At 44.2% G+C, this 20,446-nt stretch overlaps 1 protein-coding gene across 2 annotated transcripts in view; it reads right to left on the reverse strand.

The window, feature by feature from the left end:
• Positions 1–20,446, reverse strand: part of SYT1 (synaptotagmin 1) — a 905,119-nt gene that overhangs the window by 748,425 nt on the left and 136,248 nt on the right. For both annotated transcript variants that reach the window (XM_075600187.1, XM_075600188.1), the window contains exon 2: positions 4,762–4,850. The gene's annotated coding sequence lies outside the window, so the exon portion shown is untranslated. The remainder of the gene's footprint in view (positions 1–4,761; positions 4,851–20,446) is intronic.

Genomic DNA, 20,446 nt, shown 5'->3' on the forward strand with positions numbered 1-20,446 from the left:
CGGAAAAATGTGTTTGTTTCAAAAAATCTTTTTATTTTATATTTAATATTTACACAGAATAAATGGAAACCCAGTGTAAATGTTTGAAAAGTTAAAATAAACTATCCTTTGAAGTATGTTCTGTTAGTATAAAGAGAATCAAATAGCTAATTATACCGTATTCAAGAACAAGTTAATTAAAAGACGAAGGAAATGTCAAAACAGGCATAATCAGGAATTAAAATGGACTTCTCCAAGTATCTCTACGTGTAAACTGTGACAGTGAAGAGCCCTATGCCTTTACTATTACGTATATTGCTATTGTTACTACTGCTCTTAGAAGATTATTGGTCAAATTTTATTAGTGCTGATCGGGGGAACTAATCGACCCCAATTAGCGCCATCATAGTTTAATGAATAGCCCCCTAGACTTCCTTACTAACTTAGGGCCAGATCTACAAAGCTCGTTTGTCAGGGCATAACATCCTGTTATCTAAAATGTGTCACGTTATGTTCCCTGAGGTTAGCGCATATCCATAACGCTAATTGTATGCAAAAACAAGGTCACGTTAAGTTAGCATAACATTGTGTTAGCTTTCAATAACGGGTGTACTGTTACGCATGTCTTACCTAAAAGGTGACATTACTCCCATGCAGATGGTGAAATATAGGTTTTGCTGGAGAGAGGGAAGTGGAGGGAGAGGGGAGACACTCCTTTATGCAATATGTTGAGACATCCCTATTAACCAAACTGAACAAACCTACGATACATGAAAAATATGCTAGTTTCAAATCATTTGAATATACTTTGCATATCCAAACTACAGTAGCATATATTTGAAAAGTTACTGGGTACTTCCGTAAAATAGGACGTTTTGTCTTTCTCTCTCCCCCTCTAATATGTTTCAGGGGCTGGATGGAAGTAGCGCTACCTTTGGGTATGACATAAGTAAAGTCATGTTAAATCTCGGTGTCAACCTTAAGGAACCTTTGTGGATAAGCGCTGTTAGGGAAACACCTCTCTTGCATATCATTTTCACTAAATCATTATCGTTAATAAAAACAGAACTTAACTTTACATTATCTGGCTCTGAAAATACACATTAAGGCATAGTGTGAAATTAACTACGGAGCTCTGCAGACCTGGCCCTAGATAAAGGAAAATTTTCTTGCTAGCAAAGTGATATGGGATCCCCAAATCCCCAAATCCACAGAGTGGAAATGTGTAGTTCTTATATCCTTCTGAAATACTGTGTGTACAGTAGTTAGATCCTGTCAAGTGTAAGATTTACTAAACAGTGGTAAGCCTTGGTGTACTTCAATGCTAAATCCAGTGAAGTGAATAGGCTTCAAGCTGCACCAAGGCTTATCACTGTTTTGAAAGTCTGGGTATAAATCTTCTAAGACTGCATTTATCTTGAAAAGCTGTCACAAATCAAGCCATGGTTTATCTGGTACAGGGTGCATAAAGCTACGTGGTTGGCACAATTTAAGACAACATGAAGGCTACCGTAGCAACATTCAAGGTAAAAGCCAGATTTGAAAAGGACTGCAAGGTTCAAGACAAGAATATGACAACTTTCTCTATTAAATGTCTGCTGGGTCTACCTTGCTATTTGTTTTTCTTCTTCTTTTACTGCAGGAATGAATGACGGCCAATAGGGAATACTGTGCTGGGAGCCAATAGTGGATTTCAATTTGAAGGAAAATCAATGAAAATCTTGTAATAGAAACCAAAGAAAACTAGGGCTCTTGCAATATAAATAGAATTACAGTATGAATATATCACCCAGGTAGAAGTTTGAATTTAGCAAAAGGTTGAACCCGCAGGACGTATGTCTTATATCAACATAAGCTAAACGGCTAAAGCATTTTACTAGGGAGCTGACCAGAGTGCTTAAAGATAGAGTTGATGGCAAATTACTTACTATAGCAAATCTCAGAAGGGATTAAGTTTATACACAGGATCTCATTTTTTCAGTACTTGAGGCACAGACCCCTATTTAGTATCCTGAGAAGCTATTAACACGTAATGATATTTTAACGTCCTCTGAAGTCAATATATTTTTAACTATGCATTAAAATGACTTCAAATCATTTAAAGTGGTTTGAGATATAGCTAGATCTACCCAAGGTCACACAGAACTAACACTCAGGCCAGACACAAGTCTTCTATTAAACAGGTACATTTCTCAATACCAAAATGTATTTCTCCTATTTATTAAAGCATGCTTCAAGTCTCGACATGGTTTGAATAGAAAGTTTACAATTCTGAAGAGGTCCCGGGTTTTTTCCAAAGCTCCTAAGCAGTTTGTTAAACAAAACAGTCTGTGGTTGCATTGTTTACACTTTATTTTGAAGAGTACTGTTAAAAACATTATCTAACAAAACTGTATTTCACCGTAGATGAACATTGAAATGAGAAAGTCTCAAGAGGTCTCACAATCTCTTAACACAGTTGCCTGCTCTGCGGCAAGCGAAAGAAGAGTACATTCAGCAACAGCATGTGCTCATGTTTAGTGTTAGATTTTTCTAGGGGGTCTTCACATTTAACAATTCAAGGGCATGCAATGCATTAGCAAGTAAGCAACATACCTAAATACAGACACACAGTATGTGTGCCACGAAATGTAATTATTAAACCTGAGGCACTGGGGAAATATGCCTATTGGCATATTTTAATTAACTTGTGTGCATAAATTAATTATCTTAATATGTCCCCGGTGTTCAAAGGTATCTCTCTTTTGGAATATACACTGTATTCATAAAAAACTGGACCCCTTTTTCATTTTTGTCATATCTTGCAGAAAAATCATTCAACTTTCAAGCAAATTTGAGTAATTATAGGTCTGTCTCAGTGGATTGGTAATTTAAGAATTATTTGATAATCTTTCAAATATTCTTTAAATTTGGTGACTGCATGATTACCTCATCAAGGGCATAGTTACACAATGGTGTTTAGTGAAGAAGATAAGCATGTTAAAGTGCTTGAGACAGAGCAAGAATTATGGTCCAAACTGCTTTCATAAATATTTTCCTGATAAAGGATGGTCTGAGGACTGAAAAAATAAATTCATAAAACAATGTATCATTCAGGAGTGGGAGGAAAACAATAAAGACCGGCGCCTAGAGTCCAAATGAATGGAAATAGGATAAGTCCAGAGATTGGTATCAGTGTCCAATGTATGATAATCCAGCCAATTGATCAGCAGATTCCTCAGCAGCAGCAATAGTATATGATGCAGGGGAGACAAGAAGGAAAAATTATAGCGTGACACTGTTTAAAACAACATAACACATAGACATAGACAGACACACACACATACAACAATGAACAGATAGGCTGACTAATATAAGGAGAATTTATTAAACAATAAAAAGCAGAAAACTGATGAGGAGCAGGTCTAGGATCCGGTGTGTAAAACCGGAATCCTACTTACAAGATGTCCACAGGATATAAGCAGGTGGATACGGTAGTAGTTGTCCGGCGGCAGCTGTTGGTGGACGCGTGCCACTTGTGGAGAACTGCAGGCACCTCTCCCGATCGACGCCGGTCAAGGCGTCACGGCAGGCACACCGCTTGCTCTCCGCGCCCGGAAATGACGTCACGGTAGGCGGGACCGCGCTCCGGAACTGGCTCCTATAGTTGTATCTCCAACACACCGCTATTCAAGGGGTCTCCTGTAAGGCTCTGCTCCTATGCCAGTACACTGCTATAATGATTCTCAAAAAGCCCAACGCGTTTCGTGCGCATGCGCACTTCTTCTGAAGTGGCACGCGTCCACCAACAGCTGCCGCCGGACAACTACTACCGTATCCACCTGCTTATATCCTGTGGACATCTTGTAAGTAGGATTCCGGTTTTACACACCGGATCCTAGACCTGCTCCTCATCAGTTTTCTGCCTTTTATTGTTTAATAAATTCTCCTTATATTAGTCAGCCTATCTGTTCATTGTTGTATGTGTGTGTCTGTCTATGTCTATGTGTTATGTTGTTTTAAACAGTGTCACGCTATGATTTTTCCTTCTTGTCTCCCCTGCATCATATACTATTGCTGCTGCTGAGGAATCTGCTGATCAATTGGCTGGATTATCATACATTGGACACTGATACCAATCTCTGGATTTATCCTATTTCCATTCATTTGGACTCTAGGCGCCGGTCTGTATTATTTTCCTTGTGTCTTTTACTAACTGTGTTTGGGTTAGTTTTCCTGGCAGACTTGCCTCACTATATTGTTGTTCACTTTGTAGTTTAATATTAGTATTGCACATTTATATATTTTTAGCGCTGTATACACCACCTTTTTTCTTTAGATTCAGGAGTGGGAGCAATTGGATCAACACATTATAAATTATGCAATCAGACAGTGATGTGCTGGTCTTCGGCGTGCGTTTCAGCAGGAGGATGACATTTTGAACATTCACTTTGAACTCAAACTTTAATAGTAATATTAGTATTTCATTTTAGATTACAAGAGTTTAACAAATTTACCAGCTACGAAGGATTTCTCGTTTAATGAACATTAACCTACTACAGTGTATCTTGTACTAGTTGACATAATACAGTGACATCAAGTTAACCTCGGTTTATAGGCTAAATTGTGCTTCTTATATATTGTTAATCTACTGTACGTAACCGAACTACAATTGTGCACATTTTCATGGGGATTGAACAAGAAATATATAAACTAGGACGAAAAATAAAAGTTCTACTCAAAATTTTTAAATGTAATCAAATTATTAACACTTGAATATTACAGTTGAGAAACAGATCTTACTTGTTTCTTTTCTTCTTCAGGTGTCTGTACTAGTCACATGCACAACCATCTTAGCTGTAGTTTCCAAGTTTGGCAACAGGTCAAAATCTCTAGAATCACAAAAACATTTTTTATTATTTTACTCTGTCACTTGATCAGCAATGGTACAGTATATTGTTTTGTGTTTTCATGTAATGCTTTACTGCTGATTTTATTAGATTCAACAAACTTGTAATAATGATTAATAATGCTACATAATTAAGGGTCCAAGCAACATCTATTATAGGCTCCTTTTGTCAAACGCTATCACACAATCAGATTTCTTTACTGGTTCAAAGATTGACAGTAATCATTTATCAGTTTAATTTAACTGATAGCATGAGGTTAAAATGAAGTGCAGTCAATAGGGACATGTTTTATAGAATAAGATAGCAATTAGTTAATTGTAGTAGCCTTCAGGCAAAGTAAGTGTTAAATGTATATTCTACTGTCAAAGCCATTACAGATAGAGGTGATGTAGGAGTGGGGTAATAGAAGAGCACAGATGTTACCCAAGAGAAAGAGCTGCTGCAAACCCCTGGCTAAGGGGGAAGATGCTGGCAGCTTACTATGACACAGCTACTGGCAGCATTGGCTACTGCTTCACGGAAGCCATGGCACATTTCTTTTTTTTTTGGCGACATCGGTACATGTCCACAAACACAAAAATATGGCATGAGGATTAGTTTACATAATTAGGGAACTCGAAGGTTCCAGAGTGTTCTAGGAAATAATGCAGAGAGTAGCTGGGGGAATAAATTAGAACAGAGTCAGTCCGAATTGCAGTGGAATTCATTCCATCACAACCTCTAACAGATGAAAAGGCAGATGGTCTGTTGTGTGGATATTCTTAACCCTTTCCATCCCTTTGGGACTAAACTCTCCCCTCTTACTTTCCCCCCTGGGAATGTTAACCCCTTCCTCCCCCTGCTCCGGGTTCTTTAACTGCTTCCTCCACCTCCTCCCTGGGACTCAACCCCCCCTACCCTTTCCTCACCTGTCTCCTTAACTCAACCACCCTTACCTTTTAACACCTTTCTACTCCTACGTCTTATTAACCCTTTCACTGCCACAGAAGTTGCAGGAAAATTGCAGGGACATTTGATGAAATTCCCTTCTGTAACAAAAGGGTTAATCCCTTAATTTCCAAACCCTTTCCATGCCTGCACTTCACCTTATCTCCCCTACACTACTTCCATCCCCCTCATTTATCCACCCTCATCATATCATTCATACCCTTAGATACTACCTCCATTTAAAAACATATTTCATTGATAAAATGTAAAAAATACAGAAAAAATATTTGAGAATTTTGAGGACACCTTTTATTAAGATTTGATAGAACATTTTCAGATTTATTTTAACAAATATTTATTGCGATATATATCATTACTGCAATAGATTTATTGAAACCGTTATCGTGGGAGTTTTTTTTTAATTGCCCAACCCTACTGCAGTTTTAACTCTTCTCTCTCTAGTACCAAACACGACTACTTGTCTTCACTCATCAACATTCACAAATCCAATACACACCATCTTTTGTCTGTATTTGATTCCCCCCTCTGACCATTTCCTTTCACTTCCCTCAAGCCTTTACTGAACACTTACAATTCAAAGGTTATCACAGTGATATAATATTCCTGCTGTTCCTCAACTATGCTTCTACCCAAACCTCCTTCTTTGACTCTTGACACACTCTCTCTCTCCTGTAATAAAGTTAGAAGTTTCTCAGCTGCCCTCCTCCTCTCCCTTCACCCCATGTCCTCTCTATCCTACGTCTCAACCCTTTCTAGACCTTTTACTGCTATCCTAGTCCCCACTCTCACCCATACAGTATCTCCAACTCCTCCTTATTTTACTTTCAGTTCCTCTTTAAAGCTTGCATCACATCTATTTGAAAAAACAACATCCTTGACCATATGTGCGTTACTAACTACAGTACTGCTCTGTCACCATGCTGCCTTTTGCCTCCAAAATGATAGAATGTCTCATCTTTTCCCGCATTATCAACTTTTTTAATTCCCACTATCTTCTGTTTCAAATTGTGCACTATCTTGGTATCGGTTACAAAGCTCTATTCCGATTCTTCTCCCGCCTCCCCCTTCTTTTCTGGCTCTTACATTTCTAACCTGTCTTTTCCCCCCTGTTGATCTGTCTGTTGGTGTAACTCAGGGCTCTGTTCTGGGACCTCTCCTATTCTCTCTCTACAGACTATTACTTCGTCAAATTCTTTGTCTTTAGAGGTAATCTCTTAGGCTACGGCCCCAGTCTCACCTGCAGCACGCGCGCCTGGCGACCTGGCAGCTCGTGCACAGTTTAAAGCCACGATCGGAGGTCTGTAGGGGAGCTCCAGAAGAGCGCGGGGGGCGCGGCCATGATGGGGGGGCGCGCAGCCATGACGGGGCACATATGCCCTTCTATTGGTGCGCGCCAACCACATGATCCCGTCGCGGCAATGGCAGACACAATTCTTGTCTTCCCTGCCAGCGTATGCTTCACAGCGCTTGGCGCGCCCACTCACGCAGCCACTGGGGCCTGCCCCATAGAAGGCTGTGCTGTGGTGTGTGGCACGCATGCCGTTGCGCACGCCGCAGCGGCCACTGGGGACCTGGCCTTAGCAGATGATATGCAGATACTGTATATCTATCCACCCTTAACCATACACCTGCAATGAAGTCCCAAGTCTCTGATTGCCTCTTGGTTATATCCTCATGAATGGCGCTTCATTACCTCAAACTCCATATGTCAAAAACTAAACTCAGTCTGGCAAAAAAGAGGGCTTGATTCCCTTTTTTTGCAATGTATTGAGCCCTAAATCCAACGTAATCCTGATCTTCTCCCATTTCTTCCTAAACCTCGCCTAATGTCAACATTTTTTTGTCCCAGTAAATGGAACCAACATCTGTTCTGTTGCCAATTTTTTTCTTTTGCCCCTCTTCCAGCTCTACTGCTCTTTCTCACCTTAAGGTACAGTACCGACACACTTTATTGCAGTGTGGTCGGTACCGCAAGCCGGGAGATTTCCCGGCTTGCTAGTGGCCGCCCCTCGGCGTGCCGCGCGTCATAGACGCGCGGTCACGCGTCTTCGGGAGCGTGCGCCCCCTGCACGCGCGTCCAGGGGCTCCCCGAGGGAGCCCTGGTGTCCCGCGATCGCGGGACAGCGGCAGGGGGTTCCGGGGGACCCGGCGGACCCGGCAGCGGTAGGGAGAGCGCCCCGATCGGAGGGCGCTCTTCCGCTGCTTCGGCGCGCGCCCGTCACACTCGGGCGCGCGCCAGGCTACTGCTGCGGCCAAGAACGGGCAAATGCTCGAATAAACTTGGCCGCAGCAGTAGCACTACAGGTTGCAGTTTATATCTCCTTTATTTACATTTTTTTTCATTATAGGATGGGGTCTCTGGAGCTGAACTGCATTAATTTTAGTCCCTGTTTCCCGAGATATTTACCTCCATAGGGAGTGCCGGTATCTGCATGTAGCAGCTCCGATGGGACTTGTTGAGGCTGACATAATCGTGGGTTAAATGTCTGTGACTTGCGGGCCAATAGGAACCCGATACATCATCCCTTACGGCTTTCTATTGTCCCACATGAAGAGTGACATTTACGCATGAAAATGATACTGGCGCCCCTATAGAGACATGTATCTCAGAAGCAGGAGGTTCCAAGAGCTGAAATTACTGCTGTTCAGCTCCGGAGACCCCCTGCTTTAATCCAATACCTAAAAAGGAAAAAGAAAAGAAACAAATGGTAACCTCTGGTGCTGCTTTAAATCCTTTTCTCTAAGTGACACGTTTTACAGTTTTCTCATTCTCACTCCATTGCTCCTTCTCTTATTTCTTGCAGTTTCTGATCAGCTAATTGTCTTTACCCTTGTATGATCTAAAGTACATAACAGAAAACAGTACAGTATGTAGAAAGACACACAAAGAGAGCATCTGTTTTCCTCAATATTATAACACACCACTGCACTTCCTGGACAGCCTGAATTTATGCCGTTGGCCCAATCTGTCATTCTATTTGCAGTTCATTATTTTGTTTACCAGAGAAATACATGATCACAAAATGCTAAATAGTTTTAAAAAATCGGAGAAAGCTTCATAACTTATGTAGCAGCTACTGCAGAGCTTCCTTCTCAAATAATTTTCATGTCTACACCTAGGCAAATATATATAGTAATTTGTTTAATTCATGTATCATCATAAAAACAAAATGTTCATATTAATAAAACTATATGTTAAAAATGTATAGTATAAACCATAAAACCATAAACCATACAATCTGATAGAATGTCTTTATCATTGCAGACCTCATCGTTGGATTTTGTTTTCACATTTGGGAGGGTTGGGTATAGTCAGTCTTTGCTTTGAAGAAACATTGGATTTTCACATACAGATGTAGCCAAAGATCTTGCTCTTGCTCTTGCTGAGTGGTAATTGGGGTAATAACATTTGATATAATAATAATAATAGTTTATTTTTGTATAGCACAGCTAGATTTACTTAGTACTTTACAGTGACATTTTGCAGACACGGTCTCTGCCCCATAGAGTTTACAATCTATGTTTTTGGTGCCTGAGGCACGGGAAGATAAAGTGACTTGCCCAAGGTCACAAGGAGCCGACACAAGGAATTGAACCAGGTTCCCCTGCTTCAAACTCAATGCCAGTCAGTGTCTTTACTCACTGATATATATATATCTTATACTATATTAGTGAAAGCACTGTATGCCTGTCTGGATGTCCGGTGTCCCTAGGGGAAATCTCATTGGTCCCTTGGGCCGCCCGCCCCCGCACACCTCTCATTGGCCTGAGGTGGAGTGACGGGCCAAACACACACACACACACACACACACACACACACACACACACACACACACACACACACACACACACACACACACACACACACACACACACACACTAGGTAGGGGGGTGTTACATACATTAGCTTGGGGGGGCACACGATTATGTAGGGGAGGCGCGAGCAGCTTGCAGGGAAACCTGGGGGCGGCCAGAGCTGTGCACGGGCGCTCCATGCTGCTGCTTCTATGTCTGTGTCTTGCAGAGGGGGCGGGGCCAGAAGATCCGTGCTGCTGCTTCTATGTCTGTGTCTTGCAGAGGGGGCGGGGCCAGAAGATCCGTGCTGCTGCTTCTATGTCTGTGTCTTGAAGAGGGGGCGGGCTTCTCTCTGCACACAGACAAGCCCTCCTCCTCTTCCTGTCTGCTTCCCGTTTTCAGCAGCATGGGGGGTTGGGGGATCGGAGCATGTCGCCCCCCCAGGTGAAATTGTGGACTGATTAAGTGTGTGTGTGTGTTGGTGGTGGTGGGGGGGACAGTGATTGAGTGTGTGTGTGGGGGGATTGAGTGTGTGTGGGGGGGTGGGGGGATTGAGTGTGTGTGTGGGGGGTGGGGGGATTGAGTGTGTGTGTGTGTGTGGGGGATTGTGTGTGGGGGGGGATTGTGTGTGTGTGTGTGGGGGGGGATTGAGTGTGGGGATTGTGTGATTGTGTGTGGGGGGGGGATTGTGTGTGGGGGGGGGATTGTGTGTGTGTGTGTGGGGGGGGGATTGTGTGTGTGTGTGTGTGGGGGGGGGATTGAGTCCCCCCCTCCCTGCCCTTTGCCCCCCCCCCTCCCTGCCTTTTGCCCCCCCTTCCACTCCATGCCCCCCCCCTCCCTGCCTTTTGCCCCCCCCTTCCACTCCATGCCCCCTGCCCTTCCACGCCTGGGCAACGCCGGGTATATCAGATAGTATTAAATAAAAAGATCACTTGTGAGCACATTCACATGTCTTAGATAGGTCTACAACCCTGCCTTTCACCATTATCACCTAGCATACAATGCTCCGCTGCAGCAAGGGATTCTGGGAAATGATATCGCCATTACGGCAAAACATCAGCTTAAATGGGCTCCATGTGAATGGATATTCCAGGCAAAAGGTGACACATTGTGTGCTCATTTGCATGTCATTTCCCAGAATCCCTTGCTGCAGTGGGAGCACTGTATGCGAGGTGATAATGGATGAAAGGCAGGGTTGCAGACCTGTCTAAGACATGTGCTCACAAGTGATATTCTTTATTGGCTATATGCTAACGGTGGAGATTTTCTGTCGCCTTTTTCAGCCACCATAACTTAAAATGTATGGGGTATATATATATATATATATATATATATATATATATATATATATATATATATACATATATACCCCATACATTTTATATACACACATATACTTTATATATAAATTGCAATGATAATCATTTCAGGATAATGCACCCACACACAGACACCATACACAGATTCACGCGCACCAGATACATGCGCCAAACACACAGACGCATGCACCTTACACAGACATGCTGTATATGTTTCACTGTGAATTTTAGCACAAAGCAAATTACATTCTTAGTTATCATAGCCTACAAATCACAGGGCGCATTGGTCACAAGGCTCTTCCACAAACCAACAGACAAGAACACTGTCATGGACCAGGATTTCATATTTCTCTGCCTCCCTTTGCAGCTCAAAGGATTTATGTCTCCCTAAATTTAGCTGCCTGTTATTTTCCCTGTCTCAGCAGCTAGCTGCATGTGAAAAGGCAACATTATTGTTACATGTTGTTTACACAGCCTTAATCAGTGGATTGCTATAGCAACCTCTGAGATTCTTCTCAGAATGGGCTTTTCTGCCCTCCCCTGTCTTTGCTTAGTTTGTCCCATCTCACTTCTAGTGTGACCCTTGCTCCTCACTTACTGTGTCCAGGGTGGAAAAGGGAGTACAGCACCCATCTCTGTTACACTCCTTCCGGCAAGGCCTTATCCTTTTCACCTGCCCTTTACTACAAGGCAGCCACAGAGAAGCACTCTCACAACACCATTACATCCACAAGTACCTGTATATACTGCTCCTTTCCTAATAAAGTGAAGAAAATATTACAGGACTTGGTGTGCTTTGGAAAGAGGGCTGAGTTGAAGCTATCTGGGTCCATTCATACCCTAGACATGACCCTGTGTTCAGCTTTGTTACACGCTTCAAGCCATCATTATATGCCACTCAAGAGGGGACTCCCTTATTCATAGCTCTTGTGTGTTAATATAATAAATAGTGATTCACTGGAGGGTGCTCTCCTATAAGTGGTCAAATGCTTTTATGAAAGAGGATATTGGTCGCAAGACATTGAAGATGCCCTTACTAAAGTGAGACGAATAGATAGAGATACACTTTTAACACCACCTACAAGTGATTCTGTGACAAATCGTTTCAATATTGTCAGCACATTTACCACGGATTCCAGCTTTATCAAAAGGAGCATACGAAAAAACTGGCATATTCTATCAAATGATAGCAAGATTGGTAGGTCCTTCAACTAATCACCGGTGTTTTGCTACAGACGAGGGCACAGCCTGGGTGATCTATTAACCCAATCGGACCCTGTCAAGTATATGCCATCTAAAACATGGCTGACAAGAAAACCGAGGTCCTATCGATGTCAAGGGTGCACTGTCAGTTCATGCAAACTGGACCAACATTTTCACATCCACACAGTGGCGTAACGATAAAAATGAAACATTTTCTTAACTGTGAGTCAAGATACGTTGTGTACCTGATAAAATGCCCCTGTGGTCTATACTATATTGGGAAGACCACTAGAATGCTGAAAAGAAAGAATTGCGATCCACCGTTCAACTTTTAGAAAGGCCCTTTTTAGTACAGATGAAGATACAGATCTCAAATATCTCCCAGTTGTTAGGCATTTCAAGCAACACAGACACACTTTGGCTACAATGAGTTGCAATGAGTTGCAAGCCGATCCTACAAGCGCAATTCTCACCCCGTGGAGGAGACAGAGACAGAAAAAGGCTCCTTTTACAACAAGAAGCCAGGCTTAATTTTGAATTAAAAACTATGTCACCGCTGGGATTTAATGAAGACTCTTTTCCTCGACCACTCATCCCTTTGTTTTTGGGTGTCCCCTGCACCTCATCCCCCTGCTCGGGTCTTATATGTTGCCAACTCATCTTTCCCTCATTAGTGCGCTTGCGCATAACGCCGTGGTTGCCGATGGACATTCACTATGGTTACCTGGATACACTCTTGCACTGTACTCATGCGCAAGCTCCTAAGGACACCCGCAAATGCTACCCCTGGTTACCCGAAAATGCTTCATTGTGGAGAGGCACATAGCAATGTACTTGGATCCAAGATGGCGGGTGCGCACCTACCATGCAGGACAGCATGCAATTTGATGACAGACCTGCTTGGGTATTTCTCTTTCAACCCCAATTAACTGCAGCAGATTTTTGCTATTTTTAAATGTTTGTTCAGGTGATCGTATGCACTCTGGTGTGGATATATATATATATATATATATATATATATATATATATATATATATACACTACCGACACACTTTATTAAAGTGTGGCCGGTACCGCACGCCGCCCCTCGGCGTGCCGCGCGTCATAGACGCGCGGTCACGCGTCTTTGGGAGCGTGCGCCCCCTGCACGCGCGTCCAGGGGCTCCCCGAGGGAGCCCTGGTGTCCCGCGATCGCGGGACAGCGGCAGGGGGTTCCGGGGGACCCGGCGGACCCGGCAGCGGTAGGGAGAGCGCCCCGATCGGAGGGCACTCTTCCGCTGCTTCGGCGCTCGCCCGTCACTCTCGGGCGCGCGCCAGGCTACTGCTGCGGCCAAGAACGGGCAAATGCTCGAATAAACTTGGCCGCAGCAGTATGTCACGATCAGCTGTTTGCCGCACAACCCTGAGGAAGGTGCCTATACTGTACGTGGCCCAAAACGTCTGTTGTGGTGCCCTATATTTTCAATACACATCTTTGGAATACATTCATTTATGTGCTGTCTCTTTGTCACCGGAAATGTATTTGGTAGCTATACATTTATTTTATGCGTATGGGACAAGCATCAGGATACATTAGAGTTTGTGAGTGCCAACTGCTACATTATTGAATATATTTATATTATATATATTACACACACACACACACACACACACAAACACAACAAGTGAACCCAAGTGATTTAGAATGGCGTGAATACAAGTAAAAACAGGTGAATCTTATTATATATTAGTGAAAGCACTGTATGCCTGTCTGCATCTTCCTGTGTCCCTACGGACAATCTGATTGCACCTTTGGCCTGTCACTCTGCCTCAGGCCATGCCCGCCCCCGCACACCTCTCATTGGTCTGCGGTCCGCCCCCGCACAACTCTCATTGGTCTGCGGCCAACACCACTGCCACACTGTCCCACCCCTCACTGATCTACACCACTGACACACTCTCCCACCACTCACTCACTGAGCTTTGGGAACGCTTGCCAGCACCTAACCCTCACTGCTCTGAGAGATTTGCACCTAACCCTCCCTGCTCTCAACCCAGAAAACCCTGACCGCCTGCTACCACGACAGAACTGCACAATCAGGTACACAGTCTTATTGCTTTCAGCACTGCAATATTCCACACCCTCACACAACACCACACACACTGCACGCTCACACCGCCTCTTACGGCCTACACTGCCAACACACCTCCCCTTCACCTCACCGCACTGCCTCATCCTCACCTCTCCAACGGACACCCACCCCCCCCGAGGCAGCAGCGCTGTGTGATCCTCACATCACCAACGGACACCGCACGTGGCCGCAGCTCCTCCAGAGATCACACCACACAGAACCAACATTCCCCGTGTCTCCCTGTTTCCCGTGCTTTCACACCCCCCCCCGGCGCTGCTACAGTCAGCGGGGGAGCGGAGCGAGCGCCCGGGACACCCCCCACGGCTCTCAAGCACGCGCCGTGCGCCCCCGCGCTCTCCTCCTCTACCCGTGCCAGCTCCCCCTCGGTGCTCCGCTCAGCTCTCCCCCCGGAGCTCCGCTCAGCTCTCCCCCCCGGTGCTCCCCTCACCTCCCCCCAGTGCTCCACTCACCTCCTCCCCGGTGCTCCGACAGACAGTGGACACGCGGCGCCTAAGATGGCGGCGCCCGGAAGGACCCCCTTCCTCCCTCTCGGAGTAAGATGGCGGCGGACGGAAGGAGAGGTGACGTGTGTGTGTGTGTGTGTGTCACTGTGTGTGTGTGTGTGTGTGTCACTGTGTGTGTCTATGTGTGTGACACTCTGTGTGTGGGGGGGGGGGGACACTGTGTGTGTGTGACACTGTGTGTGTGTGTGTGTGGGACACTGTGTGTGTGTGTGTGTTACACTGTGTGTGTGTGTGTGTGTGTGTGTGTGTTACAATGTGTGTGTGTGTCACTTTGTGTGTCAGACACTCTAGGGTGGGGACCGGAGCTACGCATGGGGGGGGGAGCAGGAGCGGAGAGAGAGGGGGGAGCGGAGAAACATACAGAGGGAGTGGAGAGGAGGGACACGGAAATTGTAAGTAACCCACCCCCCTCCTGTCCACTGTCCCCCCTCCTGTCCACTGTCCCCTCCTCCTGTCCACTGTCCCCCCCTCCTGTCCACTGTCCCCCCCTCCCGTCCACTGTCCCCCCCTCCTCCTGTCCACTGTCCCTCCCCCCTCCCCTCCTCCTGTCCACTGTCCCTCCCCCTCCTCCCCTCCTCCTGTCCACTGTCCCTCCCCCCCTCCCCTCCTCCTCCCCACCTCCTGTCCACTGTCCCTCCTCACCTCCCCCCCACCTCCCGTCCACTGTCCCTCCCCCCCTCTCCCGGGCAACGCCGGGTCTCTCAGCTAGTGATCTAATAAAATATGTGTAAGGTGAATACAAACAAACAAAAATCTCAACCTCCAGAAGGAATGGTACAAATTCCCTATAACAAGTAGATGCGTCCAAGGATTGAAGGGAGCATATGTCCGCAATACCCCAAAATATAAAAGAGAAAATTCTAGTGCAATACAGCCTTGACAGTGTGAAATTAATAAAATACGCCCTCGGGTTTTATCCAATGGCGGTTTCTGATGAATCTGCGCAGATTGAAACCACCCAAATCCGTTTGCGCATTGAAACCGCAAAACGGGTAATGGGGGCTACATCAGTGACAATCCGGGAAACGTATTTGGGCGGATTCGCCCATCCCTACACACCATCCATGCACACATGCGTAAGCACACACATACACATGCACACACTTACCAGCAGCACACTGCAGGCATCCCAGGAGAGGAGGAGCTACAAAATGGCCGTTAGATAGATCAAAGAAATTGGAGTGTCGAGCATGTGACAAGAAGTTACCTGAGAGCAACAAAGAAACATTCTATTCTGATTGTAAAGTATGAAAGAAGCAGTAGTCTCCAGAGCAATAAGCACAGATATTTTTTGGATCAAGTCTGCCTTAGCAGATACTTTTGTAATTAAAGAAGAAATGAAAACGCAACAGGCTCAGAAAAGATTGTTATCCCAAACCTGAAGTTTTTTTTTAGTTCAGATGAAGATTTGTATGTTCTCTCTCATTCAGAACATCTGGAGAAAATAGGATGAAGGGGCCTTTAATAGTAGCGATCAATGTAGTAAAGGAATAATGGGAATTCAGGATCCAGAGCAAGATTGTTTCCTGCAATAGCTCTTGCTTGAAAGAGAGCAAAAGAAGCATTTCATGTTTTATATCCAAAAACACCTATGCCCACACTACATCTAGATGCTTTTCAAAGGTGGATGTTCCAATATCAAAACTGATACTACACACTACTCTTCTCCTTTGGAAGAAGGGTCTCCCTTTGAGGATCTTATGGATAGAAAAAATGAAGAGTGGTCTGAACAAAATTAATTTGGCAAGTGTTGGCAGCATTAGTAGTCATGATATGGCTGGCTAATCTGCAAGGATAGCCGAGAAGTTTTTAAAAGATGAACATTAACGAAAGCAGTAGAAAAATCACAAAGGGCAGTATATTTTATTTGTGAGAATTGCTATGAATCGGCCAGATTGTCAAGAACTGTGGCCTGAGCAGTTGCCACAAAAGAACTTTGTGGGTACGCTCTTTAATCACTGATTCCTCTTTCAATAATAAGCTTTGTGCTTTGCCTTTACAAGGAATGTGTTCAGAGAATAGCTAAATAATATAATAAAGAATATTTCTGGGGGAAAGAGTCAATATGTGCCTCAACATAGAAGGAAGATGAGGCCTTATTCATAATTTCTTGTTACCCAGTGATTCAAGGAAGCCTGAGCCTACAGCTAGGAAAATGTGTACGGACGATGGAATGTGGGATCAAGACAACAAATATTCAAGGGAATGTAAACTTGTTTATTCCTTGTTCCAAAGTCCTCAGGGGGTTCAGATAGTTGTTGAATATTCGACGATCGAAACATGTCTTGAGAGTGAAACCATTGACGATGGAGTCTCTGATCAATACTCAATGCCGTTTACCCAGGAGAATTCATGGTCTCTATCAACCTCAAATATGCATACCTACATGTCCCCATTGCTGCATGACATAACAAATTCCTCAAGTTCTGTATACTAGGCTCCTTCTTCCAGTATACAGCTCTTCATATAAGAGGAAAAGGGATATCCATGTACAGTAGCTCAATTTAGATAATATTCTCGTCAAAGGAATTTCACAGCAAGAAGTATAAAAGCATGTTAAAATAGTAATTCAAGAGTTTAAAAAGCATGGTTGGAAGGGTGGAGAGCCAACTTGTTCCTACACAGATATTAAACTTTCTGGGTGGTAGTCATCGATTCCAGTGTAGCAGGGCATGTCTTCTGAAGAGAAGCATCTTAAAGATTGTAACAGTAGTTGAAGGTAAAATCTGTGCCCATTGGCACGACTATATTAGCACTCTGGGTCTCTGTAACTCATCAAGTACGGGTTGTCCCATTAGCCTCGTTTGCATATAAGAAGTCTTCAGCCAATTTTTTTAGCCCATAGAACAAGAATTCAAAAGACATATCACAGATAATAAGGCTGAATAATGCAGCATTAGAAGATTCGTAGTTGCTAATCATGACAAATGCAAGCTTAATTAGAAGACCAATTTTGCCCAGGCATTTGAGGCACGTTTTCAAAACGTGTTATGGCTATGGTAGAATGTGAAACACTGTTCCTTTTTAAAAATGGATTCCCTGTGAATAAGGTCAGACCTTATGGAACTGTCATTTCATTATTTACCTTAATTGTGCACAGCTGCTTTATGATAATGAATTCTACTGCCAATTGCACTTTCTTAAAAAAAACAATTAATATACAGTATTATGTGTAAAAGGTGGGAAAGGGTCTTGCAGGTCTGTATTTCATACAGTGAGAAAACTGAAAACGTAACCTGTTCTCTCTATCTTACCACAGATATTTCATTATTTCTATCTTTCATCTGATACACAATTATTTTTCAGAAGCTCAGTTCAATTTTCCATTATGAAACTTTCTGGAGATCATCTTCTTCCTGTCTACATAGTCAGTTGTCTTAACAAAAAAGAAAACCTTCAATAGAAAACTCAAATAAAAGGAGAGAAAGGAGAAATAGAAAGATAACACAGTTACACCTTTTTTGCCAGATAAGAATGTGCAGTGTCAAAGCAGCACAGCCTGCCAAAGTCTGATAATGTATAGGTAATATTTCTGTAGGTCATCTAGCTCTTCCAACTTCATGGAGGGGAAAAAAATAAAAGATTTACAAGGTCAAACTCAAAGACGTACATTAACAATTGAAATGTCTTTTCACTGACAAGGATATAAGATTCCTTTTTTGCCCTACACTGTACATATGTACTGTAGATTGAACTGTAGGTCTCTTCTTCTCCAATTTCCTCATACATTTCACTTAGAATTCAGTTGTTTGTGTCTATTGAATAAGTTGTTTGAAAGCAAAAAAAAAAGCTTTTGCAGTTGTTCTAAACAATAATCCTTGACCGGGTGGGTGCTGCTTCCTGCTTCCTTGCTCGTGAGGTAGGTTTGGGGGCCTTGGGGGGGGGCGTGGGAGGTGGACGGCTGGGGGGGACGCGGGAATTAGGCGGCTGGGGGGTCAAGACTGGTGGGCTAATTCCACGGCTGCTGCCCGGGGCAGGAGGCGCGCGCGGGGGAAGCTGGGTTGGCACGCGCAGGGGAAGCTGAATTGGCGTGTGCAGTCCCACCCTGGGAGTGGGCCAAGAGACAGCAGGCTGGACAACCTTACCTGCACATGCGCGCCAAGACCTCGGCTCTTAGCATGCGCACGGTGGTTTCCGGAATTGTATTTTTTTTCCTGTCTTTATTTTCCTTTATAAAACTGGCAGATGACTTAATATGCTAGATGTAAGACTAGAGGAACTTATAACATGGGTCTTAGGCTAGGTCCCCAGTGCAGTCAGCAGTGCACACACCAGCCCCATACCTCCACCCTAGTGCCTCCTCGCTTCCAGGCTCACTACAAACTGTGACGCATCAGCCAGCAGGGGCTACAATAGAATTGTGATCCCGAGCAGCGATGCATCATGTGGTGTGGCAGGGAGCCAATGAGGAAGGGAGATCACCGGCAGCCTGGCCTAAATGGGATGGGGGTGGATACACACACAATCACAATCAGATCCTGGGATGGAATCTCCACTCCACACACAAACCTGCAGTCTTAACACTAAACAGATGTGATGAGACTCCAGAACTTCTATAACTTGGCATTGCAATCCGTTGCTGCAGGGGTGAGGGGGTGGGGGGGTGCACTGTGTGTATACAGCCCTGACCTGGGAGAACTCTAACGTAAATGGGCAGCCCCTCCGCCCCCCGTCATGGCCCCGCCCTGAACTGTTTTGGCCACACCTCCACGCCTAATAAAAAGCTCCTTACAGACCTCAGATCGTGGTGAAGTGCCATGCAGACATTGGTATATCCTACAACATGATCAAATTCTGTCTGAAATTTGTCGGGAACCTCCATGCTGGCATTCAAGAGAGGGAAAATAAATCTGATGTCCTGATTAAATCTGATAAGAAATTTTATTCGACTTGGTAAACCAGGAAAATTCTGATGTTGTAATTGCTCCATTTGTAATAGCCTGTGTACTGGAGATATGTTTTGTCATTCACGTACCGGTGCAAATGTTAAGATTAAACATAGGATAACACAGATCTACACATGTAGTGTACTTTATCAAGAACCCCTGCAGGCTTCTATATGTCAGCAAAATGACAAGGATGCTCAAGCAATACTTTATTAAGTACAAAAGTGTTATTAAGAAGAGTACTGACCCTACTATACTGGTACAGCACAGTGTGCAACATAAACATCCTATAGCAGCAATGAGGGTCATGGGCATAGAAATTGTGCCTCCATTAAGGGGAGCCCTTGATAGGACACAGCCCTATTGAGGAGGGAAGCCTGTTGGATATACCATCTATGCACTAGTAATGGAGGTGCACTTAACAAACAGCTGAATATGAACTGTTTCCTTGACAGGCGATAATCATGTATTTTCAGTAGTGGATCCATACCTCTACACCTCCGTCACCTCCTGATTTCTTGTGATATGTGCTGGAAGTCTTAATTTGGATCTGGAATTAATTATGTTATCAGCTGGCTCCATTAACGTGATACTTCTGTTTTGTTTGTGGTACTGATGCAGCAGCCGTTATTCGAACACATCATGGCGCCGATTTTGAGTTCTCTGCTGTTCCCCACGCAGCATGAATGCGGCCAATCGCCCCAGGCACCCGCGCTTATCGCGGATGTTTTGTTTGAATTTCATGGATTCTGTTCCTTCGTTTGCAATAAAATGGATGAATTGTAATGTGTA

The sequence above is a fragment of the Ascaphus truei genome, chromosome 5, assembly GCF_040206685.1.
Source record: "Ascaphus truei isolate aAscTru1 chromosome 5, aAscTru1.hap1, whole genome shotgun sequence".
Lineage (NCBI taxonomy): Eukaryota > Metazoa > Chordata > Amphibia > Anura > Ascaphidae > Ascaphus > Ascaphus truei.